We start from the raw sequence: 8,780 nt of genomic DNA on the forward strand, positions 1-8,780 counted from the left end.
GATGCTGACGGAACAAACGTGCCTATTGTGAAAACAGGATGAGTGCATCTGAAAAGAATGGGACTTCATTTGCTGCAATAAATGGCCTCTTAGGCTGAATGTAGAAAGTCTTTAACACAAGGTAAAGTACCTCAGGGAGCCTGGCAGCCATGATAGATCCCCCAGATCTTCAGCCAGCTGTCACTGCTGAGATGTTCATTATTTGTCCATGATCATGACAAACTTTATATCCCTGTCTCACTACAGATTTATTCCCGCTGTGCCCGTGGACCTTCAGAGAGCATTCATTTTATTCATGTTCTCCTATTTTTGTCAGTGGTATATCATCCTATTTTGTTACTATCTCCAAGACTTACAGAGCATTTGTTTGAAACTAACTGTTTAGAGGAATTTGCATTTCAAAGACTTAAAAAGGGCAAGCAAACCCAAAACACTCAGACCAGCAGTTAAGTGAGATCAAGGAAAACAATGTAGAGTTAATATGTTACTGATTTCTAATTTGCAAGAGGAGGTGCAACAAGTCTATTATGCTCCTCTGGATAACAACCACAATTAGCTTGCAAGTGCTAGAACTGCCAAAAGGAGTTACTGGAACACAACCTGCCCGACCTTCCCTCCCACACAAACGGATGGCGTTGGGTCAGTGTGCACAGCAATTTGCAGGACTCCTGAGCACTGTTGACCAGAATAAGAACCTAGGTCAAATGGTGAAAATGTACAAGTGATTGTAACTCGCTCTTAGATAAAAAATTGCATATATTAGTAGCCACATACGGGATGTTTCTACATTACCTTTAGATTTAAGTAATCTAGCAAATGTTCTTATCCAGAGCGAGTTATATTAGTCACTGCATACATTTTCATTCTTCACTAGAATGAAGAATCGTCTGCATCATTAAATGGAAAGGAACAAAATGCACATGCAGAACTTCTTTCACAGCCCCACTTCCCTGTAAAGGTACAATGTAAAGAGGCAGGGGCTTACTGAGTTAGGGGGAGAGGAAGACAAATGGCCTCCCTACCTCTCCTCAGTGCCTTACCACATGTTGAAAGCAAGAGGTCATGGGGTGGGGGTTGTGGGGGTGGAATACACAGCAACAGCACCTATGAGCTTACCCCAGTGGAGAGCCCATTGTCTGCCCAACATCCCCCACCTTTCCCGCTACCTCCCCCATCTCTTTTGTTTGGCATCCAACCGTGTAAAGCTATAGGGTGGTTTATTCAGGGGCCGCGTGGGATACCTCAGTAACAATTGCACAATATAAACCCACGATGTCCTCTTTGTGTGAGGCGCAAGGAGCTTTAGCATGAGGAGGAAATGGATCACGTTTGTCTGTGTGCTTTTGTATGTGTGTGTTGTTGTGTGTATTTTTGCATAAATGTGTGCATGCTTGTCAGTTTGTGATGTGTTGTGGTGAGGTTTGGAAAAGCTCCGGTCACAGGGTTAGAATACAGCTGCTGGACGTGTCCTCTCTCCGCCACCAGGTCACGGGGAGGTGGTGAGATGACAATGGGGGTGGGGGGTATTCCTTCATTCCCCAGATCAAAACCCCCAGCTGCAGCTTCTCAAAAGGTCACCAAAACAGCCGAGATCCTTTACACGGGGATGCCTGGTTGTGGAAACAAGACGACAGCATAAGTAAACATCAAGGTGTTGAGAGAATAGCTTCCTATGGTGGTCTCATCAGTTACAGGATCAAATAGTATTGAAAAAAAAAGCTTTGAATTAGAGGTACTGTACTCAGGCTGCATTCTAGCAGGCTTGCATATTTTGAGATCACAGATGTTGCAAGGTGAGGACATTTGCCATGACTACAACCGATGCTTTGTTGTGTTAAGCAGTCATCGACAAAGGTGATCTCGATTTTGTTCCTGGTTATGTGAATCCCTACATTGATTTTTCTAGGAACTAGTGACCTCTAGGGGTAGATAGTATAGATCATTAGACAGATCGAAAGAATGGAACACATCAAGAGATGGAAAATCATTAGAAAGTACACGACTTGAGTGGCCCTGTGAGGGAGAGGTATGGAATAACACTGGTATGTGGAACAGTAAGTAACAGGGTTAAGAAATTAAGCTGTTTTAAAGAATATTATGTATCAACTTTAATTAGCATCTTGGTTTGTAAACCTCATGAAGGGAAGGTTTAATAGGAAAGTCTGAACATGGATACATTCCACCATCTACATGCCAAAACCACGATCAAACCAATGAGACTTACATACAGCATGTTGATATCCCCTCGGACACTGCTCCTCTAATGATAGTTTACAGTTCCTACACAAACTGTGTGGGTATGTTGTGATAAGTCCCTCTTGTACATGTGTTATTACATGGTTATCACTAGTCAAAACATTGTCTTCAAGCATTTACTAAACCTCACATATCTGTATGTGCCGGGTAACACACATATTCATTGGCAATATCGCCACCTGGCGGTGATAAGTTGACAGCAGTCAAACAAAGATCATAGCACATGTTAAAACAGTATGCATGGTTATATACTACAGATCAGCTAATAAAGCTTATTTCAATAATGTAATGGTACCATTGTTCTATTTTTATATGTCTCTTTGGTCTGGAATACAGTAAAATGTTCAAGAGCATTGCATTTATTTTATTATAATTTAATAACAAGTGTTCAGTGTCTAACCATGTGCAAGTCAAGGTTGGGTTCATTTTTGAATTGAGCTGTGTGTTTTTTTAAAATTCCAATTAATTAATTTGAATATAACTTGCGTGGACCACATTCTACAGTACAGTGATGTTTATTTGGATTTTATGTATATTACCATGGCGTAAATCAAATAAATGAACAAATTCCTAAACAACCTCAAATCTGGCGCTAGTGTCACATGTGGATGTAAAACACATCTTCACATGGGTTTTATACTGGTTTTGTCCATAACCAGGGCAGGCTGGTCATTTTCATGGCATGGTAATGAAACACCTGAAAGCTGAGTCTCTCAGACATTCACAGCCAGCCATTCACAACCCCTGGCCTTATTCTTTCAGTCATCTGCCTCTTGACTCCCCCCACACTGGCTGTAGTTGTGTAGACATCCTCCATGATAAAAGTCATATTGTCCTGTAACACAAGCCAAGAAGTGGAACAATACATTAATAACCTCCTTTTCCATAACACGAATGCTCACATAACAACATACGCCACTAATAGCATGTAAAATATAGAGAAATTGGAGCAGAAATTGGAGCAGCCTGTTCCATATAATCTTCATGCTGATGGCCGGAAAATAAACATTTAAATATTTTTCTCTCTTGGTTTCATTTAAAATACAAACAACCCTTTGTTGTAATTATAATTACTACTGGAGTAAAAAGAAAAAAACGTATTTTTTTTGGCTTTCTCTTGAAACGTCTGTTGGTTGTTTTTGTTTGGATTTTGGGAGTGCCAAGCTTCCTTAAATTCTACTCCTACGTTTGATTTGGGATTTTCTTCCAAGCATGAAAAATGGAAGACGGGTTTTCAAAGCATGTTCATGTGGAGAGAGAGGATAGTGTATTGTTTGGCCTATTAACTGAATCAGGGAGAGGTCATCTTTTGAACTGTATTTCACATGTGGATCACATGCTTTCATATAAGATATTTCGCAACAGTTAATAGACTATTTCAGGTCGTGAATACAATTTTCATTAACATAAGAATTTATACTATACAGCATGCGACTTACTACTTGTTTATCTATAGCATATTTCATGCAGCTGTTACTAATAAATAAAACATATAGCATGTAACACCATGTATGAATAAAACATCTTCAATAATCGTGCCTGAACGATTATAAACGCCCACAAGGATGTGTAATGTGTCCTCATTAAAGACAACGCGGATGACTAACAGTTATTATATAACAATTGTCTATTGAGGACGAAAAGGTAGCAGCCTTTCAAATGTTTGTCCTCATCCTTTTCTTCAGACATTTGATGTGTACCTAGAAACAATGTTTTATTTTTACCAAGATGATGGGAGATGACATATTCCATTGCCATCGTGACATTTGAACAAATAGACATAGTGGGCGTCTGTAATGGGAGACGATGGTTGCCACTGTCAGAGGATTAATGCTACCGTGATCAGTGGTTGCATTGCACTAGCTGTAAGCCAACCCGGGATTCTGTGAGCAAACTCCGTGGACATTTCAGCAGCATCCAATGAAGGTTTGCAAAAAAAGGTTTTTCCATTCACATGTCGAAAGGTGCTGTTCAGACATCTGCGTTCAAAAATCGGTTGAAATACTCAATTTGTCCACTGACCGTCGGTGGCAGCATTCTACAGAATGCTTTTTTGCAGCCAGTAACATGTAGAAGAAGCACTTATCGGAATGAGACTACCGAAGGCGTCTTGGATTGGAGGCATCATGACCCCCCCGGGAAACAGTGAACATCCCATTGACCTTGACCCCCCCAATATGTAACACAAACGTATACCCTTGGAAACAACCTGGGGGAAAAACAGACTTTCGTCAAATCTGTTGATAGCGAGGGCACATCCATTTTAACGTCGGGTTAGTTGTTTATTTCTACACAAACCCACTTGCAAAGCTAAAAACGCATTGCAACCAACCAACTATAAGTGGTAAAGCAAAACTTGGAGGCCTGGCACCTGATGCATTACTTACCATATAACATTTACTGAATGCTTAGTTGCTGTGTGTAGATCAGTTTGTATAGAGCCCTGAAACTCTAGAAACCGGTTCAACTCAGATTTTTCACTTTAATCCTCAATTCAGGGTATAGAACTGGGATACAAAGTGAGCGTAATTAACAATGAGGTAGAACTCATATACATATATATATACAATATTTGTATCACATGTAAATTAGATTATATTATGTATTTTTTTTATACAGTGGGGGACAACAATAGATCCTCACACAGATTCTGACAGAGTGGAAAAAATGACGGTTTGGAGGCTCCACACCGTTGCCTTCGCCTGCAGTCGCGATTCAAGCCGCTCTGTCTGCCGCCTCACAAAAACAAGGTGAGAGTTGAGTACCGATAGTATAGAGAATGGCATCAACCCATGCTTCATCCACAATATTTCATGACAATAAACCCTCCTGACCCTGGAGTCAATCCGCAAAGTATGGCACCATCAGACAGATGGGTTTGGGCCATACATTTTAGTCACACAAATTCAATACAAGTGAACACTACTTCACCTGGAGTGGGCCGGTATATCACCACTGATACTGTAGTGTCTTCCTATGGGAGGAAACCCTCCCAGGATAAACAGAGACAGACATTTAGTCGTTGAAATGGCTCTCGAGTGCTGTTTGCACTTCCATTAATCTGCAGTGGATCCAGCCCTTGATGAACCCGTAGGCCTGTAGAACCAATATCAGTCATACCATGGAGGGAATTCACAGCTTGGCAGTTAAGAGAGCAGGGCAGGTGCTGGGCTCGTAAAGCCTGGACACAGCGTCCGTGAACTCTGATGTCTTTTTGGAACTGAATGTTAGTATAACCGACAGTATGGCCACTGTAATTCAAGGGTCCTTTTGACTGAGCAACCCGTTAGACACCATCCTTTGTCTGGCAGTGGTGAAACTGAACAAGGACAATGTCTCTGTCTTCTGAGTAAGAGTGTGACGGCTCTGTCCCAATCAGGGCGAGACGATCAAAATGTCCTCCACCAACACCATGAGAATGAACATGGAAAAGAAGGCAGTGGTGTTTGTGCCCACTTCTGGTGTATTTGAGTTAGTCAATACTTTTTCTGCTATGTCCATCCAGATTGATTGCCTCCACAATTAACATATTGCTGTCTTATATAAGCATAGAGCATGTCCTCTTTAATATTTGAAAACGTCAAACTTTTTGTTTCAAGATTGATAATTTGTCAGCCCTGAGAAGTAACTCGACAGCAGATACTCAAGCAATTTTGCATCCAGTCTAGCAAGAGCAAATGTCTTCTCCAATTTATCTTGAGTGCAGAAGAAATGTCTGCTGTTGTTAGCTGTTAATGCAGTTTTTTCACAACCCTGCCGCTGCTTGACATTCACATTATCTGACACGTCCATGTAAAATGTTATAACACATTATAGTATCAGTAAGAAAAAATACCTGAGGAAGCACCGAAAAACGTGATAATTTTGATGATAAATACGGTCAAGCTGAACTAAAAGGTCCAATGAAAACCCAACTTAGACTTGTAAATTCCTAACCCTAAAGATTTTGTTTTTGTCAGAGAAATGTCACATTAGGGGGGTCCAGTCTCATTTCTAACCGCACCATTTAAGCCATTTCTACTTTAAAGTTAAAATGTTCTTTACAAGAATAAACCATGACTTCTGATGCTGTTTATGGAGCTGGAAGGACTTACAGAACCAGACTTCCTGTGTTACTGCACATTCCAATGCAAAACACATTTAGCGAGGTGTCATTTTTAGACCTCGGTAGCAGTGGGACTTATCGGTCAGAAGTGTGCCATGTTACCTCAGAGGGTGATGCTGAGACTATAAAACTTTTATCTCTGAGGTAATCTGGCATCAAGTCGCATTCATCCAAATACAACTATTTTAGTTTAAAATTGAAATATGAGACTCTTTCGTTGTGCCATAATGTCCACTACAATTCTAATTACACTACAATGAATCCCTCAGATGGGGTTGGTCACCTGCAAAAGCTTACTGAGGTTGGTAGTTGAGTGACGGTGTTGCTAATCAGAAAACACCTTTATTTATGCAGAACTTGCTTACTTGGGTCACTAAGTTTTTAAAACTACTGTTAGACGTCACCTGTTAGATGCCAGTGGGTTATTTGGAAGGTTTTCTACGGAAGCAAACTTTAAGATCGACCATAGAGATGTGAAGAACCAGATTTTATAGTCAGATGAGAATAAAATAGTGCCATGGTCCTGCACACTAGTGGTAGGTTTGGAGTCTTAAGAAGGATATTAATGCAGAAAAGGACCCCATACCTACAGAGTGGTACAGTGTGGAGGATCTTCCATTTTATGGGGCTTTTTATCTTCTCCTGGTTCCCCAACCAAGTGCAGTACTAGGACTATATACGTTTGGGGCCAAAAACCGCAGTACCTCTGGAGTGCCTCTGGCAGGAGGCTAACCGCTGTTTTCAAGTGGGTAAACACTTCCAGCAAGACAATGACCCCAAGTACACATCAAAATCCCTACAAAATTGACCTCAAAAACCAATATTTTGCCAAGTTCATTGCACATTCAGGACTTGAACACCATTGAAAACCTGTGGTTTAACAGGCTCAGTCATTAATGCAGAAGGGAGGACATTGGGAAGGATCTGGAAAGCTACTGTATGGAGGAATGGTCTCAGATCCCTACCAATGTGTTTGTCAATCTCATAAAACATTGAAGAAAAAAGGCTAAGTGCTTTTATCCCTACAAGCGAAGGATGTACACAGTGCTAAAAAACGAACTGCCCAGTAATTTGCAAGTATCTTTTAGAACTACCACTTTGATGTGTATTTTTTTTTAAATCTTAGCATTATATTAGCCTAAAACAGTTGCTTGAGCAGACAATATAGATTTGGTAATCAGTACAGAATATAGCTGAGTATCAGTATTTCCAATTTTCTACAGTCTTTGCTCACATTCATCAGAGGTGTCAATAACGTTGTTGACTGGTGCTTTTGTGATGATAAAAGCAATCCACTCTATACATTTAATCTTTCCTGCCACAACACTGGTTCGACATGAAGCATCAATCACCAACAGACAAGGCTATTTATATCACCCACCACCAAACTCTCTCCTCACAGGCAATGGTGCGTCGGCCTGTGCAGACAGCATCTCTTAACCGCTGGCACGCCATGCACGCACCAATAACTCTCTGAGTGTCTCTATTCCATTCAGTACAAATGTCTCGGTGTGTGTGATTCTTGTGTGAAATCAGTTTGGTTTTTAATAGAAGAAACCAGAGTTAACTACATCTAGAAGTGCATCCAGCTTTGAGAAAATACACTTGTGGATTGGCCAATGTGCTAAGCTACAATGCATGTTATATTCTGAGTCTGTGTCTAATATAATAGTGGGCACAAATTCAATATATTCTGGGTTGGAGTTTTTATTTGAGTGCGGATGTGATGATGTCCAAGGGGGTTTACCGAGTCGGAGACAAAGAGATAATTGATATATTCTAGGTAGGCCTCGGGCAAAAGCTGAATGAATACTGTATAACTGTAATGAAAAAGCATCTCTGCTTGGGTGCTCTGATTAAGGTCTGACGACAAAAAGCTAATCTTATTAAATATAAATTATGCATTGATCCTGAGTGTGCGGGTACTCTTTTATAATACAATACACTGTATTACTCTTTATCTTCTTCACCACTGCAACGGTCAGTGTTTGACAAATCCTCTCAGAAAGCTGCGTAAATTATATCCATGTGTACAATTCACATGGATATAATTTACGCCTCACACAGCCCAGTGTGTGAGGCGTAAATACATCTCGATCAGGGCTAGTCAACTCCAGAAGTGCTGAAAACACAATTATTTCTTATTTTCTTTGTTTTTATTTCTTTTGCATAAATCGTTGCACTGACGGGACAGAACACATTCCTTGTTGTGAAACATACTTGGCAGTAAAGCTCTCTTTCTGATTCTTGTACTAACCTGAAATTCCTGGTCGATATAGTCCCTGATTTGGAAGGAGAAATTTGAAAACCAAAAGTGTTTTAAACCTTCAAGGCTGTTGTAAAGCCCTGATAGATGGTCAGGCAGCAGCCTCTGTTGCAGCTTTAGGCTATTCATTGCAATTAGCATGATTAGTGGAAA

This window comes from Esox lucius, chromosome 23 (assembly GCF_011004845.1).
Source record: "Esox lucius isolate fEsoLuc1 chromosome 23, fEsoLuc1.pri, whole genome shotgun sequence".
NCBI classification, from domain to species: domain Eukaryota; kingdom Metazoa; phylum Chordata; class Actinopteri; order Esociformes; family Esocidae; genus Esox; species Esox lucius.